Source organism: Hemiscyllium ocellatum, unplaced genomic scaffold (genome assembly GCF_020745735.1).
Source record: "Hemiscyllium ocellatum isolate sHemOce1 unplaced genomic scaffold, sHemOce1.pat.X.cur. scaffold_2417_pat_ctg1, whole genome shotgun sequence".
NCBI lineage: Eukaryota > Metazoa > Chordata > Chondrichthyes > Orectolobiformes > Hemiscylliidae > Hemiscyllium > Hemiscyllium ocellatum.
The window spans coordinates 13,259-35,492 of record NW_026868086.1 but is presented as its reverse complement, the minus strand read 5'-3'; the positions used below and the strand labels follow the sequence as shown (position 1 = coordinate 35,492).

Here is a 22,234-nt window from a genome sequence, read left to right as displayed (position 1 = left end):
GTGCTACATTGCAACATCTCACGAGGCAACACGGATCTTCGTGTCCTTCAGCTGTTCATCACAGAAGGAACTTTGCCGTGGTCGTTGAATGCGGGAAGAAAACACCCCTTCCAAGGTGTTCCCGGTGCAGAGGGGTAAACGGCAGATCCTCGATGCACTGCTCACGTGTAAAGGGGGCACCCAGATTTGAACTGGGGACCTCTTGATCTGCAGTCAAATGCTCTACCACTGAGCTACACCCCCCCATGTGCCCAACGCACTGCATGTTCACACTTTCCACATACTACAGTGACAATTGTCTAAAACACCTCTCTTGTCTGCGCCTTTCAACAGTTTACGTGCAGCAGAGATGTTTTGTATGTGAAACCTATTTCCAAAATGACTGTCTGACTTCAATAGCATTTGCATCGGCAATGGAAATGGCTGAGTGGCAGAGTTTAATTGGACGTAAGTTATTGCGCAAATGCCCTCCGAACTGACATCAGCTCTGAACGAATGCACATGCAAGGCTTTCAAGCTCTCGTTTCGGCACTGCAGTGCTACATTGCAACATCTCACGAGGCAACACGGATCTTCGTGTCCTTCAGCTGTTCATCACAGAAGGAACTTTGCCGTGGTCGTTGAATGCGGGAAGAAAACACCCCTTCCAAGGAGTTCCCGGTGCAGAGGGGTGAACGGCAGATCCTCGATGCACTGCTCACGTGTAAAGGGGGCACCCAGATTTGAACTGGGGACCTCTTGATCTGCAGTCAAATGCTCTACCACTGAGCTACACCCCCCAGGTGCCCAACGCACTGCATGTTCACACTTTCCACATACTACAGTGACAATTGTCTAAAACACCTCTCTTGTCTGCGCCTTTCAACAGTTTACGTGCAGCAGAGATGTTTTGTATGTGAAACCTATTTCCAAAATGACTGTCTGACTTCAATAGCATTTGCATCGGCAATGGAAATGGCTGAGTGGCAGAGTTTAAATGGACGTAAGTTATTGCGCAAATGCCCTCCGAACTGACATCAGCTCTGAACGAATGCACATGCAAGGCTTTCAAGCTCTCGTTTCGGCACTGCAGTGCTACATTGCAACATCTCACGAGGCAACACGGATCTTCGTGTCCTTCAGCTGTTCATCACAGAAGGAACTTTGCCGTGGTCGTTGAATGCGGGAAGAAAACACCCCTTCCAAGGTGTTCCCGGTGCAGAGGGGTAAACGGCAGATCCTCGATGCACTGCTCACGTGTAAAGGGGGCACCCAGATTTGAACTGGGGACCTCTTGATCTGCAGTCAAATGCTCTACCACTGAGCTACACCCCCCAAGTGCCCAACGCACTGCATGTTCACACTTTCCACATACTACAGTGACAATTGTCTAAAACACCTCTCTTGTCTGCGCCTTTCAACAGTTTACGTGCAGCAGAGATGTTTTGTATGTGAAACCTATTTCCAAAATGACTGTCTGACTTCAATAGCATTTGCATCGGCAATGGAAATGGCTGAGTGGCAGAGTTTAAATGGACGTAAGTTATTGCGCAAATGCCCTCCGAACTGACATCAGCTCTGAACGAATGCACATGCAAGGCTTTCAAGCTCTCGTTTCGGCACTGCAGTGCTACATTGCAACATCTCACGAGGCAACACGGATCTTCGTGTCCTTCAGCTGTTCATCACAGAAGGAACTTTGCCGTGGTCGTTGAATGCGGGAAGAAAACACCCCTTCCAAGGAGTTCCCGGTGCAGAGGGGCGAACGGCAGATCCTCGATGCACTGCTCACGTGTAAAGGGGGCACCCAGATTTGAACTGGGGACCTCTTGATCTGCAGTCAAATGCTCTACCACTGAGCTACACCCCCCAGGTGCCCAACGCACTGCATGTTCACACTTTCCACATACTACAGTGACAATTGTCTAAAACACCTCTCTTGTCTGCGCCTTTCAACAGTTTACGTGCAGCAGAGATGTTTTGTATGTGAAACCTATTTCCAAAATGACTGTCTGACTTCAATAGCATTTGCATCGGCAATGGAAATGGCTGAGTGGCAGAGTTTAATTGGACGTAAGTTATTGCGCAAATGCCCTCCGAACTGACATCAGCTCTGAACGAATGCACATGCAAGGCTTTCAAGCTCTCGTTTCGGCACTGCAGTGCTACATTGCAACATCTCACGAGGCAACACGGATCTTCGTGTCCTTCAGCTGTTCATCACAGAAGGAACTTTGCCGTGGTCGTTGAATGCGGGAAGAAAACACCCCTTCCAAGGAGTTCCCGGTGCAGAGGGGTGAACGGCAGATCCTCGATGCACTGCTCACGTGTAAAGGGGGCACCCAGATTTGAACTGGGGACCTCTTGATCTGCAGTCAAATGCTCTACCACTGAGCTACACCCCCCATGTGCCCAACGCACTGCATGTTACACTTTCCACATACTACAGTGACAATTGTCTAAAACACCTCTCTTGTCTGCGCCTTTCAACAGTTTACGTGCAGCAGAGATGTTTTGTATGTGAAACCTATTTCCAAAATGACTGTCTGACTTCAATAGCATTTGCATCGGCAATGGAAATGGCTGAGTGGCAGAGTTTAATTGGACGTAAGTTATTGCGCAAATGCCCTCCGAACTGACATCAGCTCTGAACGAATGCACATGCAAGGCTTTCAAGCTCTCGTTTCGGCACTGCAGTGCTACATTGCAACATCTCACGAGGCAACACGGATCTTCGTGTCCTTCAGCTGTTCATCACAGAAGGAACTTTGCCGTGGTCGTTGAATGCGGGAAGAAAACACCCCTTCCAAGGTGTTCCCTGTGCAGAGGGGTGAACGGCAGATCCTCGATGCACTGCTCACGTGTAAAGGGGGCACCCAGATTTGAACTGGGGACCTCTTGATCTGCAGTCAAATGCTCTACCACTGAGCTACACCCCCCCATGTGCCCAACGCACTGCATGTTCACACTTTCCACATACTACAGTGACAATTGTCTAAAACACCTCTCTTGTCTGCGCCTTTCAACAGTTTACGTGCAGCAGAGATGTTTTGTATGTGAAACCTATTTCCAAAATGACTGTCTGACTTCAATAGCATTTGCATCGGCAATGGAAATGGCTGAGTGGCAGAGTTTAATGGACGTAAGTTATTGCGCAAATGCCCTACGAACTGACATCAGCTCTGAACGAATGCACATGCAAGGCTTTCAAGCTCTCGTTTCGGCACTGCAGTGCTACATTGCAACATCTCACGAGGCAACACGGATCTTCGTGTCCTTCAGCTGTTCATCACAGAAGGAACTTTGCCGTGGTCGTTGAATGCGGGAAGAAAACACCCCTTCCACAGAGTTCCCGGTGCAGAGGGGCGAACGGCAGATCCTCGATGCACTGCTCACGTGTAAAGGGGGCACCCAGATTTGAACTGGGGACCTCTTGATCTGCAGTCAAATGCTCTACCACTGAGCTACACCCCCCATGTGCCCAACGCACTGCATGTTCACACTTTCCACATACTACAGTGACAATTGTCTAAAAACACCTCTCTTGTCTGCGCCTTTCAACAGTTTACGTGCAGCAGAGATGTTTTGTATGTGAAACCTATTTCCAAAATGACTGTCTGACTTCAATAGCATTTGCATCGGCAATGGAAATGGCTGTGTGGCAGAGTTTAAATGGACGTAAGTTATTGCGCAAATGCCCTCCAAACTGACATCAGCTCTGAACGAATGCACATGCAAGGCTTTCAAGCTCTGGTTTCGGCACTGCCGTGCTACATTGCAACATCTCACGACGCAACACGGATCTTCGTGTCCTTCAGCTGTTCATCACAGAAGGAACTTTGCCGTGGTCGTTGAATGCGGGAAGAAAACACCCCTTCCAGGTGTTCCCTGTGCAGAGGGGTAACGGCAGATCCTCGATGCACTGCTCACGTGTAAACGGGGCACCCAGATTTGAACTGGGGACCTCTTGATCTGCAGTCAAATGCTCTACCACTGAGCTACACCCCCCAGGTGCCCAACGCACTGCATGTTCACACTTTCCACATACTACAGTGACAATTGTCTAAAACACCTCTCTTGTCTGCGCCTTTCAACAGTTTACGTGCAGCAGAGATGTTTTGTATGTGAAACCTATTTCCAAAATGACTGTCTGACTTCAATAGCATTTGCATCGGCAATGGAAATGGCTGAGTGGCAGAGTTTAATTGGACCTAAGTTATTGCGCAAATGCCCTCCGAACTGACATCAGCTCTGAACGAATGCACATGCAAGGCTTTCAAGCTCTCGTTTCGGCACTGCAGTGCTACATTGCAACATCTCACGAGGCAACACGGATCTTCGTGTCCTTCAGCTGTTCATCACAGAAGGAACTTTGCCGTGGTCGTTGAATGCGGGAAGAAAACACCCCTTCCAAGGTGTTCCCTGTGCAGAGGGGTAAACGGCAGATCCTCGATGCACTGCTCACGTGTAAAGGGGGCACCCAGATTTGAACTGGGGACCTCTTGATCTGCAGTCAAATGCTCTACCACTGAGCTACACCCCCCATGTGCCCAACGCACTGCATGTTACACTTTCCACATACTACAGTGACAATTGTCTAAAACACCTCTCTTGTCTGCGCCTTTCAACAGTTTACGTGCAGCAGAGATGTTTTGTATGTGAAACCTATTTCCAAAATGACTGTCTGACTTCAATAGCATTTGCATCGGCAATGGAAATGGCTGAGTGGCAGAGTTTAATTGGACGTAAGTTATTGCGCAAATGCCCTACGAACTGACATCAGCTCTGAACGAATGCACATGCAAGGCTTTCAAGCTCTCGTTTCGGCACTGCAGTGCTACATTGCAACATCTCACGAGGCAACACGGATCTTCGTGTCCTTCAGCTGTTCATCACAGAAGGAACTTTGCCGTGGTCGTTGAATGCGGGAAGAAAACACCCCTTCCAAGGAGTTCCCGGTGCAGAGGGGTGAACGGCAGATCCTCGATGCACTGCTCACGTGTAAAGGGGGCACCCAGATTTGAACTGGGGACCTCTTGATCTGCAGTCAAATGCTCTACCACTGAGCTACACCCCCCAGGTGCCCAACGCACTGCATGTTCACACTTTCCACATACTACAGTGACAATTGTCTAAAACACCTCTCTTGTCTGCGCGTTCCAACAGTTTACGTGCAGCAGAGATGTTTTGTATGTGAAACCTATTTCCAAAATGACTGTCTGACTTCAATAGCATTTGCATCGGCAATGGAAATGGCTGAGTGGCAGAGTTTAAATGGACGTAAGTTATTGCGCAAATGCGCTCCGAACTGACATCAGCTCTGAACGAATGCACATGCAAGGCTTTCAAGCTCTCGTTTCGGCACTGCAGTGCTACATTGCAACATCTCACGAGGCAACACGGATCTTCGTGTCCTTCAGCTGTTCATCACAGAAGGAACTTTGCCGTGGTCGTTGAATGCGGGAAGAAAACACCCCTTCCAAGGAGTTCCCGGTGCAGAGGGGTGAACGGCAGATCCTCGATGCACTGCTCACGTGTAAAGGGGGCACCCAGATTTGAACTGGGGACCTCTTGATCTGCAGTCAAATGCTCTACCACTGAGCTACACCCCCCAGTGCCCAACGCACTGCATGTTCACACTTTCCACATACTACAGTGACAATTGTCTAAAACACCTCTCTTGTCTGCGCCTTTCAACAGTTTACGTGCAGCAGAGATGTTTTGTATGTGAAACCTATTTCCAAAATGACTGTCTGACTTCAATAGCATTTGCATCGGCAATGGAAATGGCTGAGTGGCAGAGTTTAATTGGACCTAAGTTATTGCGCAAATGCCCTCCGAACTGACATCAGCTCTGAACGAATGCACATGCAAGGCTTTCAAGCTCTCGTTTCGGCACTGCAGTGCTACATTGCAACATGCAACATCTCACGAGGCAACACGGATCTTCGTGTCCTTCAGCTGTTCATCACAGAAGGAACTTTGCCGTGGTCGTTGAATGCGGGAAGAAAACACCCCTTCCAAGGAGTTCCCGGTGCAGAGGGGTGAACGGCAGATCCTCGATGCACTGCTCACGTGTAAAGGTGGCACCCAGATTTGAACTGGGGACCTCTTGATCTGCAGTCAAATGCTCTACCACTGAGCTACACCCCCCATGGGCCCAACGCACTGCATGTTCACACTTTCCACATACTACAGTGACAATTGTCTAAAACACCTCTCTTGTCTGCGCCTTTCAACAGTTTACGTGCAGCAGAGATGTTTTGTATGTGAAACCTATTTCCAAAATGACTGTCTGACTTCAATAGCATTTGCATCGGCAATGGAAATGGCTGAGTGGCAGAGTTTAATGGACGTAAGTTATTGCGCAAATGCCCTACGAACTGACATCAGCTCTGAACGAATGCACATGCAAGGCTTTCAAGCTCTCGTTTCGGCACTGCAGTGCTACATTGCAACATCTCACGAGGCAACACGGATCTTCGTGTCCTTCAGCTGTTCATCACAGAAGGAACTTTGCCGTGGTCGTTGAATGCGGGAAGAAAACACCCCTTCCAAGGAGTTCCCGGTGCAGAGGGGTGAACGGCAGATCCTCGATGCACTGCTCACGTGTAAAGGGGGCACCCAGATTTGAACTGGGGACCTCTTGATCTGCAGTCAAATGCTCTACCACTGAGCTACACCCCCCCCATGTGCCCAACGCACTGCATGTTCACACTTTCCACATACTACAGTGACAATTGTCTAAAACACCTCTCTTGTCTGCGCCTTTCAACAGTTTACGTGCAGCAGAGATGTTTTGTATGTGAAACCTATTTCCAAAATGACTGTCTGACTTCAATAGCATTTGCATCGGCAATGGAAATGGCTGAGTGGCAGAGTTTAAATGGACGTAAGTTATTGCGCAAATGCCCTCCGAACTGACATCAGCTCTGAACGAATGCACATGCAAGGCTTTCAAGCTCTCGTTTCGGCACTGCAGTGCTACATTGCAACATCTCACGAGGCAACACGGATCTTCGTGTCCTTCAGCTGTTCATCACAGAAGGAACTTTGCCGTGGTCGTTGAATGCGGGAAGAAAACACCCCTTCCAAGGTGTTCCCGGTGCAGAGGGGTAAACGGCAGATCCTCGATGCACTGCTCACGTGTAAAGGGGCACCCAGATTTGAACTGGGGACCTCTTGATCTGCAGTCAAATGCTCTACCACTGAGCTACACCCCCCAGGTGCCCAACGCACTGCATGTTCACACTTTCCACATACTACAGTGACAATTGTCTAAAACACCTCTCTTGTCTGCGCCTTTCAACAGTTTACGTGCAGCAGAGATGTTTTGTATGTGAAACCTATTTCCAAAATGACTGTCTGACTTCAATAGCATTTGCATCGGCAATGGAAATGGCTGAGTGGCAGAGTTTAATTGGACCTAAGTTATTGCGCAAATGCCCTCCGAACTGACATCAGCTCTGAACGAATGCACATGCAAGGCTTTCAAGCTCTCGTTTCGGCACTGCAGTGCTACATTGCAACATCTCACGAGGCAACACGGATCTTCGTGTCCTTCAGCTGTTCATCACAGAAGGAACTTTGCCGTGGTCGTTGAATGCGGGAAGAAAACACCCCTTCCAAGGAGTTCCCGGTGCAGAGGGGTAAACGGCAGATCCTCGATGCACTGCTCACGTGTAAAGGTGACACCCAGATTTAAACTGGGGACCTCTTGATTTGCAGTCAAATGCTCTACCACTGAGCTACACCCCCCAGGTGCCCAACGCACTGCATGTTCACACTTTCCACATACTACAGTGACAATTGTCTAAAACACCTCTCTTGTCTGCGCCTTTCAACAGTTTACGTGCAGCAGAGATGTTTTGTATGTGAAACCTATTTCCAAAATGACTGTCTGACTTCAATAGCATTTGCATCGGCAATGGAAATGGCTGAGTGGCAGAGTTTAATGGACGTAAGTTATTGCGCAAATGCCCTCCGAACTGACATCAGCTCTGAACGAATGCACGTGCAAGGCTTTCAAGCTCTCGTTTCGGCACTGCAGTGCTACATTGCAACATCTCACGAGGCAACACGGATCTTCGTGTCCTTCAGCTGTTCATCACAGAAGGAACTTTGCCGTGGTCGTTGAATGCGGGAAGAAAACACCCCTTCCAAGGTGTTCCCTGTGCAGAGGGGTAAACGGCAGATCCTCGATGCACTGCTCACGTGTAAAGGGGGCACCCAGATTTGAACTGAGGACCTCTTGATCTGCAGTCAAATGCTCTACCACTTGGCTACACCCCCCCATGTGCCCAACGCACTGCATGTTACACTTTCCACATACTACAGTGACAATTGTCTAAAACACCTCTCTTGTCTGCGCCTTTCAACAGTTTACGTGCAGCAGAGATGTTTTGTATGTGAAACCTATTTCCAAAATGACTGTCTGACTTCAATAGCATTTGCATCGGCAATGGAAATGGCTGAGTGGCAGAGTTTAAATGGACGTAAGTTATTGCGCAAATGCCCTCCGAACTGACATCAGCTCTGAACGAATGCACATGCAAGGCTTTCAAGCTCTCGTTTCGGCACTGCAGTGCTACATTGCAACATCTCACGAGGCAACACGGATCTTCGTGTCCTTCAGCTGTTCATCACAGAAGGAACTTTGCCGTGGTCGTTGAATGCGGGAAGAAAACACCCCTTCCAAGGAGTTCCCTGTGCAGAGGGGTAAACGGCAGATCCTCGATGCACTGCTCACGTGTAAAGGGGGGCACCCAGATTTGAACTGGGGACCTCTTGATCTGCAGTCAAATGCTCTTCCACTGAGCTACACCCCCCATGTGCCCAACGCACTGCATGTTCACACTTTCCACATACTACAGTGACAATTGTCTAAAACACCTCTCTTGTCTGCGCCTTTCAACAGTTTACGTGCAGCAGAGATGTTTTGTATGTGAAACCTATTTCCAAAATGACTGTCTGACTTCAATAGCATTTGCATCGGCAATGGAAATGGCTGAGTGGCAGAGTTTAAATGGACGTAAGTTATTGCGCAAATGCCCTCCGAACTGACATCAGCTCTGAACGAATGCACATGCAAGGCTTTCAAGCTCTCGTTTCGGCACTGCAGTGCTACATTGCAACATCTCACGAGGCAACACGGATTTTCGTGTCCTTCAGCTGTTCATCACAGAAGGAACTTTGCCGTGGTCGTTGAATGCGGGAAGAAAACACCCCTTCCAAGGTGTTCCCGGTGCAGAGGGGTGAACGGCAGATCCTCGATGCACTGCTCACGTGTAAAGGGGGCACCCAGATTTGAACTGGGGACCTCTTGATCTGCAGTCAAATGCTCTACCACTGAGCTACACCCCCCAGGTGCCCAACGCACTGCATGTTCACACTTTCACATACTACAGTGACAATTGTCTAAAACACCTCTCTTGTCTGCGCCTTTCAACAGTTTACGTGCAGCAGAGATGTTTTGTATGTGAAACCTATTTCCAAAATGACTGTCTGACTTCAATAGCATTTGCATCGGCAGTGGAAATGGCTGAGTGGCAGAGTTTAAATGGATGTAAGTTATTGCGCAAATGCCCTCCGAACTGACATCAGCTCTGAACGAATGCACATGCAAGGCTTTCAAGCTCTCGTTTCGGCACTGCCGTGCTCCATTGCAACATCTCACGAGGCAACACGGATCTTCGTGTCCTTCAGCTGTTCATCACAGAAGGATCTTTGCCGTGGTCGTTGAATGCGGGAAGAAAACACCCCTTCCAAGGTGTTCCCTGTGCAGAGGGTAAACGGCAGATCCTCGATGCACTGCTCACGTGTAAAGGTGGCACCCAGATTTGAACTGAGGACCTCTTGATCTGCAGTCAAATGCTCTACCACTGAGCTACACCCCCCATGTGCCCAACGCACTGCATGTTACACTTTCCACATACTACAGTGACAATTGTCTAAAACACCTCTCTTGTCTGCGCCTTTCAACAGTTTACGTGCAGCAGAGATGTTTTGTATGTGAAACCTATTTCCAAAATGACTGTCTGACTTCAATAGCATTTGCATCGGCAATGGAAATGGCTGAGTGGCAGAGTTTAATTGGACGTAAGTTATTGCGCAAATGCCCTCCGAACTGACATCAGCTCTGAACGAATGCACATGCAAGGCTTTCAAGCTCTCGTTTCGGCACTGCAGTGCTACATTGCAACATCTCACGAGGCAACACGGATCTTCGTGTCCTTCAGCTGTTCATCACAGAAGGAACTTTGCCGTGGTCGTTGAATGCGGGAAGAAAACACCCCTTCCAAGGAGTTCCCGGTGCAGAGGGGTGAACGGCAGATCCTCGATGCACTGCTCACGTGTAAAGGGGGCACCCAGATTTGAACTGGGACCTCTTGATCTGCAGTCAAATGCTCTACCACTGAGCTACACCCCCCAGGTGCCCAACGCACTGCATGTTCACACTTTCCACATACTACAGTGACAATTGTCGAAAACACCTCTCTTGTCTGCGCCTTTCAACAGTTTACGTGCAGCAGAGATGTTTTGTATGTGAAACCTATTTCCAAAATGACTGTCTGACTTCAATAGCATTTGCATCGGCAATGGAAATGGCTGAGTGGCAGAGTTTAAATGGACGTAAGTTATTGCGCAAATGCGCTCCGAACTGACATCAGCTCTGAACGAATGCACATGCAAGGCTTTCAAGCTCTCGTTTCGGCACTGCCGTGCTCCATTGCAACATCTCACGACGCAACACGGATCTTCGAGTCCTTCAGCTGTTCATCACAGAAGGAACTTTGCCGTGGTCGTTGAATGCGGGAAGAAAACACCCCTTCCCAGGTGTTCCCTGTGCAGAGGGGTAAACGGCAGATCCTCGATGCACTGCTCACGTGTAAAGGGGGCACCCAGATTTGAACTGGGGACCTCTTGATCTGCAGTCAAATGCTCTACCACTGAGCTACACCCCCCAGGCGGAAAACACGTTGCATGCTCACACTTTCCACATACTACAGTGACAATTGTCTAAAACACCTCTCTTGTCTGCGCCTTTCAACAGTTTACGTGCAGCAGAGATGTTTTGTATGTGAAACCTATTTCCAAAATGACTGTCTGACTTCAATAGCATTTGCATCGGCAATGGAAATGGCTGAGTGGCAGAGTTTAATTGGACGTAAGTTATTGCGCAAATGCCCTCCGAACTGACATCAGCTCTGAACGAATGCACATGCAAGGCTTTCAAGCTCTCGTTTCGGCACTGCAGTGCTACATTGCAACATCGCAACATCTCACGAGGCAACACGGATCTTCGTGTCCTTCAGCTGTTCATCACAGAAGGAACTTTGCCGTGGTCGTTGAATGCGGGAAGAAAACACCCCTTCCAAGGTGTTCCCGGTGCAGAGGGGTGAACGGCAGATCCTCGATGCACTGCTCACGTGTAAAGGGGGCACCCAGATTTGAACTGGGACCTCTTGATCTGCAGTCAAATGCTCTACCACTGAGCTACACCCCCCCATGCGCCCAACGCACTGCATGTTCACACTTTCCACATACTACAGTGACAATTGTCTAAAACACCTCTCTTGTCGGCGCCTTTCAACAGTTTACGTGCAGCAGAGATGTTTTGTATGTGAAACCTATTTCCAAAATGACTGTCTGACTTCAATAGCATTTGCATCGGCAATGGAAATGGCTGAGTGGCAGAGTTTAAATGGACGTAAGTTATTGCGCAAATGCCCTCCGAACTGACATCAGCTCTGAACGAATGCACATGCAAGGCTTTCAAGCTCTCGTTTCGGCACTGCAGTGCTACATTGCAACATCTCACGAGGCAACACGGATCTTCGTGTCCTTCAGCTGTTCATCACAGAAGGAACTTTGCCGTGGTCGTTGAATGCGGGAAGAAAACACCCCTTCCAAGGTGTTCCCGGTGCAGAGGGGTGAACGGCAGATCCTCGGTGCACTGCTCACGTGTAAAGGGGGCACCCAGATTTGAACTGGGACCTCTTGATCTGCAGTCAAATGCTCTACCACTGAGCTACACCCCCCCATGTGCCCAACGCACTGCATGTTCACACTTTGCACATACTACAGTGACAATTGTCTTAAACACCTCTCTTGTCTGCGCCTTTCAACAGTTTACGTGCAGCAGAGATGTTTTGTATGTGAAACCTATTTCCAATATGACTGTCTGACTTCAATAGCATTTGCATCGGCAATGGAAATGGCTGAGTGGCAGAGTTTAATTGGACGTAAGTTATTGCGCAAATGCCCGCCGAACTGACATCAGCTCTGAACGAATGCACATGCTAGGCTTTCAAGCTCTGGTTTCGGCACTGCCGTGCTACATTGCAACATCTCACGAGGCAACACGGATCTTCGTGTCCTTCAGCTGTTCATCACAGAAGGAACTTTGCCGGGGTCGTTGAATGCGGGAAGAAAACACCCCTTCCCAGGTGTTCCCGTGCAGAGGGGTAAACGGCAGATCCTCGATGCACTGCTCACGTGCAAAGGGGGCACCCAGATTTGAACTGGGGACCTCTTGATCTGCAGTCAAATGCTCTACCACTGAGCTACACCCCCCATGTGCCCAACGCACTGCATGTTCACACTTTCCACATACTACAGTGACAATTGTCTAAAACACCTCTCTTGTCTGCGCCTTTCAACAGTTTACGTGCAGCAGAGATGTTTTGTATGTGAAACCTATTTCCAAAATGACTGTCTGACTTGAATAGCATTTGCATCGGCAATGGAAATGGCTGAGTGGCAGAGTTTAATTGGACGTAAGTTATTGCGCAAATGCCCTACGAACTGACATCAGCTCTGAACGAATGCACATGCAAGGCTTTCAAGCTCTCGTTTCGGCACTGCAGTGCTACATCGCAACATCTCACGAGGCAACACGGATCTTCGTGTCCTTCAGCTGTTCATCACAGAAGGAACTTTGCCGTGGTCGTTGAATGCGGGAAGAAAACACCCCTTCCAAGGTGTTCCCTGTGCAGAGGGGTGAACGGCAGATCCTCGATGCACTGCTCACGTGTAAAGGGGGCACCCAGATTTGAACTGAGGACCTCTTGATCTGCAGTCAAATGCTCTACCACTTGGCTACACCCCCCCCATGTGCCCAACGCACTGCATGTTCACACTTTCCACATACTACAGTGACAATTGTCGAAAACACCTCTCTTGTCTGCGCGTTCCAACAGTTTACGTGCAGCAGAGATGTTTTGTATGTGAAACCTATTTCCAAAATGACTGTCTGACTTCAATAGCATTTGCATCGGCAATGGAAATGGCTGAGTGGCAGAGTTTAAATGGACGTAAGTTATTGCGCAAATGCGCTCCGAACTGACATCAGCTCTGAACGAATGCACATGCAAGGCTTTCAAGCTCTCGTTTCGGCACTGCAGTGCTACATTGCAACATCTCACGAGGCAACACGGATCTTCGTGTCCTTCAGCTGTTCATCACAGAAGGAACTTTGCCGTGGTCGTTGAATGCGGGAAGAAAACACCCCTTCCAAGGTGTTCCCTGTGCAGAGGGTAAACGGCAGATCCTCGATTCACTGCTCACGTGTAAAGGGGGCACCCAGATTTGAACTGGGGACCTCTTGATCTGCAGTCAAATGCTCTACCACTGAGCTACACCCCCCATGTGCCCAACGCACTGCATGTTCACACTTTCCACATACTACAGTGACAATTGTCTAAAACACCTCTCTTGTCTGCGCCTTTCAACAGTTTACGTGCAGCAGAGATGTTTTGTATGTGAAACCTATTTCCAAAATGACTGTCTGACTTGAATAGCATTTGCATCGGCAATGGAAATGGCTGAGTGGCAGAGTTTAAATGGACGTAAGTTATTGCGCAAATGCCCTCCGAACTGACATCAGCTCTGAACGAATGCACATGCAAGGCTTTCAAGCTCTCGGTTTCGGCACTGCCGTGCTACATTGCAACATCTCACGACGCAACACGGATCTTCGTGTCCTTCAGCTGTTCATCACAGAAGGAACTTTGCCGTGGTCGTTGAATGCGGGAAGAAAACACCCCTTCCAAGGTGTTCCCTGTGCAGAGGGGTAAACGGCAGATCCTCGATGCACTGCTCACGTGTAAAGGTGGCACCCAGATTTGAACTGAGGACCTCTTGATCTGCAGTCAAATGCTCTACCACTGAGCTACACCCCCCATGTGCCCAACGCACTGCATGTTCACACTTTCCACATACTACAGTGACAATTGTCTAAAACACCTCTCTTGTCTGCGCCTTTCAACAGTTTACGTGCAGCAGAGATGTTTTGTATGTGAAACCTATTTCCAAAATGACTGTCTGACTTCAATAGCATTTGCATCGGCAATGGAAATGGCTGAGTGGCAGAGTTTAAATGGACGTAAGTTATTGCGCAAATGCCCTACGAACTGACATCAGCTCTGAACGAATGCACATGCAAGGCTTTCAAGCTCTCGTTTCGGCACTGCAGTGCTACATTGCAACATCTCACGAGGCAACACGGATCTTCGTGTCCTTCAGCTGTTCATCACAGAAGGAACTTTGCCGTGGTCGTTGAATGCGGGAAGAAAACACCCCTTCCAAGGTGTTCCCGGTGCAGAGGGGTGAACGGCAGATCCTCGATGCACTGCTCACGTGTAAAGGGGCACCCAGATTTGAACTGGGGACCTCTTGATCTGCAGTCAAATGCTCTACCACTGAGCTACACCCCCCATGTGCCCAACGCACTGCATGTTCACACTTTCCACATACTACAGTGACAATTGTCTAAAACACCTCTCTTGTCTGCGCCTTTCAACAGTTTACGTGCAGCAGAGATGTTTTGTATGTGAAACCTATTTCCAAAATGACTGTCTGACTTCAATAGCATTTGCATCGGCAATGGAAATGGCTGAGTGGCAGAGTTTAAATGGACGTAAGTTATTGCGCAAATGCCCTCCGAACTGACATCAGCTCTGAACGAATGCACATGCAAGGCTTTCAAGCTCTCGTTTCGGCACTGCAGTGCTACATTGCAACATCTCACGAGGCAACACGGATCTTCGTGTCCTTCAGCTGTTCATCACAGAAGGAACTTTGCCGTGGTCGTTGAATGCGGGAAGAAAACACCCCTTCCAAGGTGTTCCCGGTGCAGAGGGGTGAACGGCAGATCCTCGATGCACTGCTCACGTGTAAAGGGGGCACCCAGATTTGAACTGGGACCTCTTGATCTGCAGTCAAATGCTCTACCACTGAGCTACACCCCCCCAGGTGCCCAACGCACTGCATGTTACACTTTCCACATACTACAGTGACAATTGTCTAAAACACCTCTCTTGTCTGCGCCTTTCAACAGTTTACGTGCAGCAGAGATGTTTTGTATGTGAAACCTATTTCCAAAATGACTGTCTGACTTCAATAGCATTTGCATCGGCAATGGAAATGGCTGAGTGGCAGAGTTTAAATGGACGTAAGTTATTGCGCAAATGCCCTACGAACTGACATCAGCTCTGAACGAATGCACATGCAAGGCTTTCAAGCTCTCGTTTCGGCACTGCAGTGCTACATTGCAACATCTCACGAGGCAACACGGATCTTCGTGTCCTTCAGCTGTTCATCACAGAAGGAACTTTGCCGTGGTCGTTGAATGCGGGAAGAAAACACCCCTTCCAAGGAGTTCCCGGTGCAGAGGGGCGAACGGCAGATCCTCGATGCACTGCTCACGTGTAAAGGGGGCACCCAGATTTGAACTGGGGACCTCTTGATCTGCAGTCAAACGCTGTACCACTGAGCTACACCCCCCAGGCGCCCAACGCACTGCATGTTCACACTTTCCACATACTACAGTGACAATTGTCTAAAACACCTCTCTTGTCTGCGCCTTTCAACAGTTTACGTGCAGCAGAGATGTTTTGTATGTGAAACCTATTTCCAAAATGACTGTCTGACTTCAATAGCATTTGCATCGGCAATGGAAATGGCTGAGTGGCAGAGTTTAATTGGACCTAAGTTATTGCGCAAATGCCCTCCGAACTGACATCAGCTCTGAACGAATGCACATGCAAGGCTTTCAAGCTCTCGTTTCGGCACTGCAGTGCTACATTGCAACATCTCACGAGGCAACACGGATCTTCGTGTCCTTCAGCTGTTCATCACAGAAGGAACTTTGCCGTGGTCGTTGAATGCGGGAAGAAAACACCCCTTCCAAGGAGTTCCCGGTGCAGAGGGGTGAACGGCAGATCCTCGATGCACTGCTCACGTGTAAAGGTGACACCCAGATTTAAACTGGGGACCTCTTGATTTGCAGTCAAATGCTCTACCACTGAGCTACACCCCCCATGGGCCCAACGCACTGCATGTTCACACTTTGCACATACTACAGTGACAATTGTCTAAAACACCTCTCTTGTCTGCGCCTTTCAACAGTTTACGTGCAGCAGAGATGTTTTGTATGTGAAACCTATTTCCAAAATGACTGTCTGACTTCAATAGCATTTGCATCGGCAATGGAAATGGCTGAGTGGCAGAGTTTAAATGGATGTAAGTTATTGCGCAAATGCCCTCCGAACTGACATCAGCTCTAAACGAATGCACGTGCAAGGCTTTCAAGCTCTCGTTTCGGCACTGCAGTGCTACATTGCAACATCTCATGACGCAACACGGATCTTCGTGTCCTTCAGCTGTTCATCACAGAAGGAACTTTGCCGTGGTCGTTGAATGCGGGAAGAAAACACCCCTTCCACGGTGTTCCCTGTGCAGAGGGGTAAACGGCAGATCCTCGATGCACTGCTCACGTGTAAAGGGGGCACCCAGATTTGAACTGAGGACCTCTTGATCTGCAGTCAAATGCTCTACCACTTGGCTACACCCCCCCCATGTGCCCAAGGCACGGCATGTTCACACTTTCCACATACTACAGTGACAATTGTCGAAAACACCTCTCTTGTCTGCGCGTTCCAACAGTTTACGTGCAGCAGAGATGTTTTGTATGTGAAACCTATTTCCAAAATGACTGTCTGACTTCAATAGCATTTGCATCGGCAATGGAAATGGCTGAGTGGCAGAGTTTAAATGGACGTAAGTTATTGCGCAAATGCGCTCCGAACTGACATCAGCTCTGAACGAATGCACATGCAAGGCTTTCAAGCTCTCGTTTCGGCACTGCAGTGCTACATTGCAACATCTCACGACGCAACACGGATCTTCGTGTCCTTCAGCTGTTCATCACAGAAGGAACTTTGCCGTGGTCGTTGAATGCGGGAAGAAAACACCCCTTCCAAGGTGTTCCCGGTGCAGAGGGGTGAACGGCAGATCCTCGATGCACTGCTCACGTGTAAAGGGGGCACCCAGATTTGAACTGGGGACCTCTTGATCTGCAGTCAAATGCTCTACCACAGAGCTACACCCCCCAGGTGCCCAACGCACTGCATGTTCACACTTTCCACATACTACAGTGACAATTGTCTAAAACACCTCTCTTGTCTGCGCCTTTCAACAGTTTACGTGCAGCAGAGATGTTTTGTATGTGAAACCTATTTCCAAAATGACTGTCTGACTTGAATAGCATTTGCATCGGCAATGGAAATGGCTGAGTGGCAGAGTTTAAATGGACGTAAGTTATTGCGCAAATGCCCTCCGAACTGACATCAGCTCTGAACGAATGCACATGCAAGGCTTTCAAGCTCTGGTTTCGGCACTGCCGTGCTACATTGCAACATCTCACGAGGCAACACGGATCTTCGTGTCCTTCAGCTGTTCATCACAGAAGGAACTTTGCCGTGGTCGTTGAATGCGGGAAGAAAACACCCCTTCCCAGGTGTTCCCTGTGCAGAGAAGTAAACGGCAGATCCTCGATGCACTGCTCACGTGCAAAGGGGGCACCCAGATTTGAACTGGGGACCTCTTGATCTGCAGTCAAATGCTCTACCACTGAGCTACACCCCCCCATGTGCCCAATGCACTGCATGTTCACACTTTCCACATACTACAGTGACAATTGTCTAAAACACCTCTCTTGTCTGCGCCTTTCAACAGTTTACGTGCAGCAGAGATGTTTTGTATGTGAAACCTATTTCCAAAATGACTGTCTGACTTCAATAGCATTTGCATCGGCAGTGGAAATGGCTGAGTGGCAGAGTTTAATGGACGTAAGTTATTGCGCAAATGCCCTCCGAACTGACATCAGCTCTGAACGAATGCACATGCAAGGCTTTCAAGCTCTCGTTTCGGCACTGCAGTGCTACATTGCAACATCTCACGACGCAACACGGATCTTCGTGTCCTTCAGCTGTTCATCACAGAAGGAACTTTGCCGTGGTCGTTGAATGCGGGAAGAAAACACCCCTTCCAAGGTGTTCCCTGTGCAGAGGGGTAAACGGCAGATCCTCGATGCACTGCTCACGTGTAAAGGTGGCACCCAGATTTGAACTGAGGACCTCTTGATCTGCAGTCAAATGCTCTACCACTTGGCTACACCCCCCCCATGTGCCCAACGCACTGCATGTTCACACTTTCCACATACTACAGTGACAATTGTCTAAAACACCTCTCTTGTCTGCGCCTTTCAACAGTTTACGTGCAGCAGAGATGTTTTGTATGTGAAACCTATTTCCAAAATGACTGTCTGACTTCAATAGCATTTGCATCGGCAATGGAAATGGCTGAGTGGCAGAGTTTAAATGGACGTAAGTTATTGCGCAAATGCCCTACGAACTGACATCAGCTCTGAACGAATGCACATGCAAGGCTTTCAAGCTCTCGTTTCGGCACTGCAGTGCTACATTGCAACATCTCACGAGGCAACACGGATCTTCGTGTCCTTCAGCTGTTCATCACAGAAGGAACTTTGCCGTGGTCGTTGAATGCGGGAAGAAAACACCCCTTCCAAGGTGTTCCCGGTGCAGAGGGGTGAACGGCAGATCCTCGATGCACTGCTCACGTGTAAAGGGGGCACCCAGATTTGAACTGGGGACCTCTTGATCTGCAGTCAAATGCTCTACCACTGAGCTACACCCCCCAGGTGCCCAACGCACTGCATGTTCACACTTTCCACATACTACAGTGACAATTGTCGAAAACACCTCTCTTGTCTGCGCGTTCCAACAGTTTACGTGCAGCAGAGATGTTTTGTATGTGAAACCTATTTCCAAAATGACTGTCTGACTTCAATAGCATTTGCATCGGCAATGGAAATGGCTGAGTGGCAGAGTTTAAATGGACGTAAGTTATTGCGCAAATGCGCTCCGAACTGACATCAGATCTGAACGAATGCACATGCAAGGCTTTCAAGCTCTCGTTTCGGCACTGCAGTGCTACATTGCAACATCTCACGAGGCAACACGGATCTTCGTGTCCTTCAGCTGTTCATCACAGAAGGAACTTTGCCGTGGTCGTTGAATGCGGGAAGAAAACACCCCTTCCAAGGAGTTCCCGGTGCAGAGGGGTGAACGGCAGATCCTCGATGCACTGCTCACGTGTAAAGGGGGCACCCAGATTTGAACTGGGGACCTCTTGATCTGCAGTCAAATGCTCTACCACTGAGCTACACCCCGCCAAGGGCCCAACGCACTGCATGTTCACACTTTCCACATACTACAGTGACAATTGTCTAAAACACCTCTCTTGTCTGCGCCTTTCAACAGTTTACGTGCAGCAGAGATGTTTTGTATGTGAAACCTATTTCCAAAATGACTGTCTGACTTCAATAGCATTTGCATCGGCAATGGAAATGGCTGAGTGGCAGAGTTTAAATGGACGTAAGTTATTGCGCAAATGCCCTCCGAACTGACATCAGCTCTGAACGAATGCACATGCAAGGCTTTCAAGCTCTGGTTTCGGCACTGCCGTGCTCCATTGCAACATCTCACGACGCAACACGGATCTTCGAGTCCTTCAGCTGTTCATCACAGAAGGAACTTTGCCGTGGTCGTTGAATGCGGGAAGAAAACACCCCTTCCAGGTGTTCCCTGTGCAGAGGGGTAAACGGCAGATCCTCGATGCACTGCTCACGTGTAAAGGGGGCACCCAGATTTGAACTGGGGACCTCTTGATCTGCAGTCAAATGCTCTACCACTGAGCTACACCCCCCATGGGCCCAACGCACTGCATGTTCACACTTTCCACATACTACAGTGACAAATGTCTAAAACACCTCTCTTGTCTGCGCCTTTCAACAGTTTACGTGCAGCAGAGATGTTTTGTATGTGAAACCTATTTCCAAAATGACTGTCTGACTTCAATAGCATTTGCATCGGCAATGGAAATGGCTGAGTGGCAGAGTTTAATTGGACCTAAGTTATTGAGCAAATGCCCTCCGAACTGACATCAGCTCTGAACGAATGCACATGCAAGGCTTTCAAGCTCTCGTTTCGGCACTGCAGTGCTACATTGCAACATCGCAACATCTCACGAGGCAACACGGATCTTCGTGTCCTTCAGCTGTTCATCACAGAAGGAACTTTGCCGTGGTCGTTGAATGCGGGAAGAAAACACCCCTTCCAAGGAGTTCCCGGTGCAGAGGGGCGAACGGCAGATCCTCGATGCACTGCTCACGTGTAAAGGGGGCACCCAGATTTGAACTGGGGACCTCTTGATCTGCAGTCAAATGCTCTACCACTGAGCTACACCCCCCAGGTGCCCAACGCACTGCATGTTCACACTTTCCACATACTACAGTGACAATTGTCTAAAACACCTCTCTTGTCTGCGCGTTCCAACAGTTTACGTGCAGCAGAGATGTTTTGTATGTGAAACCTATTTCCAAAATGACTGTCTGACTTCAATAGCATTTGCATCGGCAATGGAAATGGCTGAGTGGCAGAGTTTAAATGGACGTAAGTTATTGTGCAAATGCGCTCCGAACTGACATCAGCTCGGAACGAATGCACATGCAAGGCTTTCAAGCTCTCGTTTCGGCACTGCAGTGCTACATTGCAACATCTCACGAGGCAACACGGATTTTCGTGTCCTTCAGCTGTTCATCACAGAAGGAACTTTGCCGTGGTCGTTGAATGCGGGAAGAAAACACCCCTTCCAAGGAGTTCCCGTTGCAGAGGGGTGAACGGCAGATCCTCGATGCACTGCTCACGTGTAAAGGGGCACCCAGATTTGAACTGGGGACCTCTTGATCTGCAGTCAAATGCTCTACCACTGAGCTACACCCCGCCAAGGGCCCAACGCACTGCATGTTCACACTTTGCACATACTACAGTGACAATTGTCTAAAACACCTCTCTTGTCTGCGCCTTTCAACAGTTTACGTGCAGCAGAGATGTTTTGTATGTGAAACCTATTTCCAAAATGACTGTCTGACTTCAATAGCATTTGCATCGGCAATGGAAATGGCTGAGTGGCAGAGTTTAAATGGACGTAAGTTATTGCGCAAATGCCCTCCGAACTGACATCAGCTCTGAACGAATGCACATGCAAGGCTTTCAAGCTCTCGTTTCGGCACTGCAGTGCTACATTGCAACATCTCACGAGGCAACACGGATCTTCGTGTCCTTCAGCTGTTCATCACAGAAGGAACTTTGCCGTGGTCGTTGAATGCGGGAAGAAAACACCCCTTCCAAGGAGTTCCCGGTGCAGAGGGGTGAACGGCAGATCCTCGGTGCACTGCTCACGTGTAAAGGGGCACCCAGATTTGAACTGGGGACTTCTTGATTTGCAGTCAAATGCTCTACCACTGAGCTACACCCCCCCATGGGCCCAACGCACTGCATGTTCACACTTTGCACATACTACAGTGACAATTGTCTTAAACACCTCTCTTGTCTGCGCCTTTCAACAGTTTACGTGCAGCAGAGATGTTTTGTATGTGAAACCTATTTCCAATATGACTGTCTGACTTCAATAGCATTTGCATCGGCAATGGAAATGGCTGAGTGGCAGAGTTTAAATGGACGTAAGTTATTGCGCAAATGCCCGCCGAACTGACATCAGCTCTGAACAAATGCACATGCTAGGCTTTCAAGCTCTGGTTTCGGCACTGCCGTGCTACATTGCAACATCTCACGAGGCAACACGGATCTTCGTGTCCTTCAGCTGTTCATCACAGAAGGAACTTTGCCGGGGTCGTTGAATGCGGGAAGAAAACACCCCTTCCCAGGTGTTCCCTGTGCAGAGGGGTAAACGGCAGATCCTCGATGCACTGCTCACGTGTAAAGGGGGCACCCAGATTTGAACTGGGGACCTCTTGATCTGCAGTCAAATGCTCCACCACTGAGCTACACCCCCCATGTGCCCAACGCACTGCATGTTCACACTTTCCACA

At 49.0% G+C, this 22,234-nt stretch overlaps 19 non-coding genes across 19 annotated transcripts; all 19 read right to left on the bottom strand.

Moving 5' to 3' along the window:
• Positions 1-171: 171 nt before the first annotated feature.
• trnac-gca (transfer RNA cysteine (anticodon GCA)) lies at positions 172-243 on the bottom strand. The gene has a single exon. It is a non-coding gene; the product is annotated as a tRNA-Cys (tRNA).
• A 464-nt stretch (positions 244-707) lies between these two features.
• On the bottom strand, positions 708-779 carry trnac-gca (transfer RNA cysteine (anticodon GCA)). The gene has a single exon. It is a non-coding gene; the product is annotated as a tRNA-Cys (tRNA).
• Positions 780-1,242: 463 nt separating this feature from the next.
• On the bottom strand, positions 1,243-1,314 carry trnac-gca (transfer RNA cysteine (anticodon GCA)). Its single transcript has one exon. It is a non-coding gene; the product is annotated as a tRNA-Cys (tRNA).
• Positions 1,315-1,777: 463 nt separating this feature from the next.
• trnac-gca (transfer RNA cysteine (anticodon GCA)) lies at positions 1,778-1,849 on the bottom strand. Its single transcript has one exon. It is a non-coding gene; the product is annotated as a tRNA-Cys (tRNA).
• A 463-nt stretch (positions 1,850-2,312) lies between these two features.
• trnac-gca (transfer RNA cysteine (anticodon GCA)) lies at positions 2,313-2,384 on the bottom strand. Its single transcript has one exon. It is a non-coding gene; the product is annotated as a tRNA-Cys (tRNA).
• Positions 2,385-2,846: 462 nt separating this feature from the next.
• On the bottom strand, positions 2,847-2,918 carry trnac-gca (transfer RNA cysteine (anticodon GCA)). Its single transcript has one exon. It is a non-coding gene; the product is annotated as a tRNA-Cys (tRNA).
• Positions 2,919-3,381: 463 nt separating this feature from the next.
• On the bottom strand, positions 3,382-3,453 carry trnac-gca (transfer RNA cysteine (anticodon GCA)). Its single transcript has one exon. It is a non-coding gene; the product is annotated as a tRNA-Cys (tRNA).
• A 997-nt stretch (positions 3,454-4,450) lies between these two features.
• trnac-gca (transfer RNA cysteine (anticodon GCA)) lies at positions 4,451-4,522 on the bottom strand. The gene has a single exon. It is a non-coding gene; the product is annotated as a tRNA-Cys (tRNA).
• A 462-nt stretch (positions 4,523-4,984) lies between these two features.
• Positions 4,985-5,056, bottom strand: trnac-gca (transfer RNA cysteine (anticodon GCA)). Its single transcript has one exon. It is a non-coding gene; the product is annotated as a tRNA-Cys (tRNA).
• A 463-nt stretch (positions 5,057-5,519) lies between these two features.
• On the bottom strand, positions 5,520-5,591 carry trnac-gca (transfer RNA cysteine (anticodon GCA)). The gene has a single exon. It is a non-coding gene; the product is annotated as a tRNA-Cys (tRNA).
• Positions 5,592-6,594: 1,003 nt separating this feature from the next.
• On the bottom strand, positions 6,595-6,666 carry trnac-gca (transfer RNA cysteine (anticodon GCA)). Its single transcript has one exon. It is a non-coding gene; the product is annotated as a tRNA-Cys (tRNA).
• Positions 6,667-9,270: 2,604 nt separating this feature from the next.
• On the bottom strand, positions 9,271-9,342 carry trnac-gca (transfer RNA cysteine (anticodon GCA)). Its single transcript has one exon. It is a non-coding gene; the product is annotated as a tRNA-Cys (tRNA).
• A 1,529-nt stretch (positions 9,343-10,871) lies between these two features.
• trnac-gca (transfer RNA cysteine (anticodon GCA)) lies at positions 10,872-10,943 on the bottom strand. Its single transcript has one exon. It is a non-coding gene; the product is annotated as a tRNA-Cys (tRNA).
• Positions 10,944-12,483: 1,540 nt separating this feature from the next.
• trnac-gca (transfer RNA cysteine (anticodon GCA)) lies at positions 12,484-12,555 on the bottom strand. The gene has a single exon. It is a non-coding gene; the product is annotated as a tRNA-Cys (tRNA).
• Positions 12,556-13,554: 999 nt separating this feature from the next.
• trnac-gca (transfer RNA cysteine (anticodon GCA)) lies at positions 13,555-13,626 on the bottom strand. The gene has a single exon. It is a non-coding gene; the product is annotated as a tRNA-Cys (tRNA).
• Positions 13,627-17,835: 4,209 nt separating this feature from the next.
• trnac-gca (transfer RNA cysteine (anticodon GCA)) lies at positions 17,836-17,907 on the bottom strand. The gene has a single exon. It is a non-coding gene; the product is annotated as a tRNA-Cys (tRNA).
• A 1,000-nt stretch (positions 17,908-18,907) lies between these two features.
• trnac-gca (transfer RNA cysteine (anticodon GCA)) lies at positions 18,908-18,979 on the bottom strand. The gene has a single exon. It is a non-coding gene; the product is annotated as a tRNA-Cys (tRNA).
• Positions 18,980-19,977: 998 nt separating this feature from the next.
• On the bottom strand, positions 19,978-20,049 carry trnac-gca (transfer RNA cysteine (anticodon GCA)). Its single transcript has one exon. It is a non-coding gene; the product is annotated as a tRNA-Cys (tRNA).
• A 471-nt stretch (positions 20,050-20,520) lies between these two features.
• On the bottom strand, positions 20,521-20,592 carry trnac-gca (transfer RNA cysteine (anticodon GCA)). Its single transcript has one exon. It is a non-coding gene; the product is annotated as a tRNA-Cys (tRNA).
• Between the last annotated feature and the right edge of the window lie 1,642 nt (positions 20,593-22,234).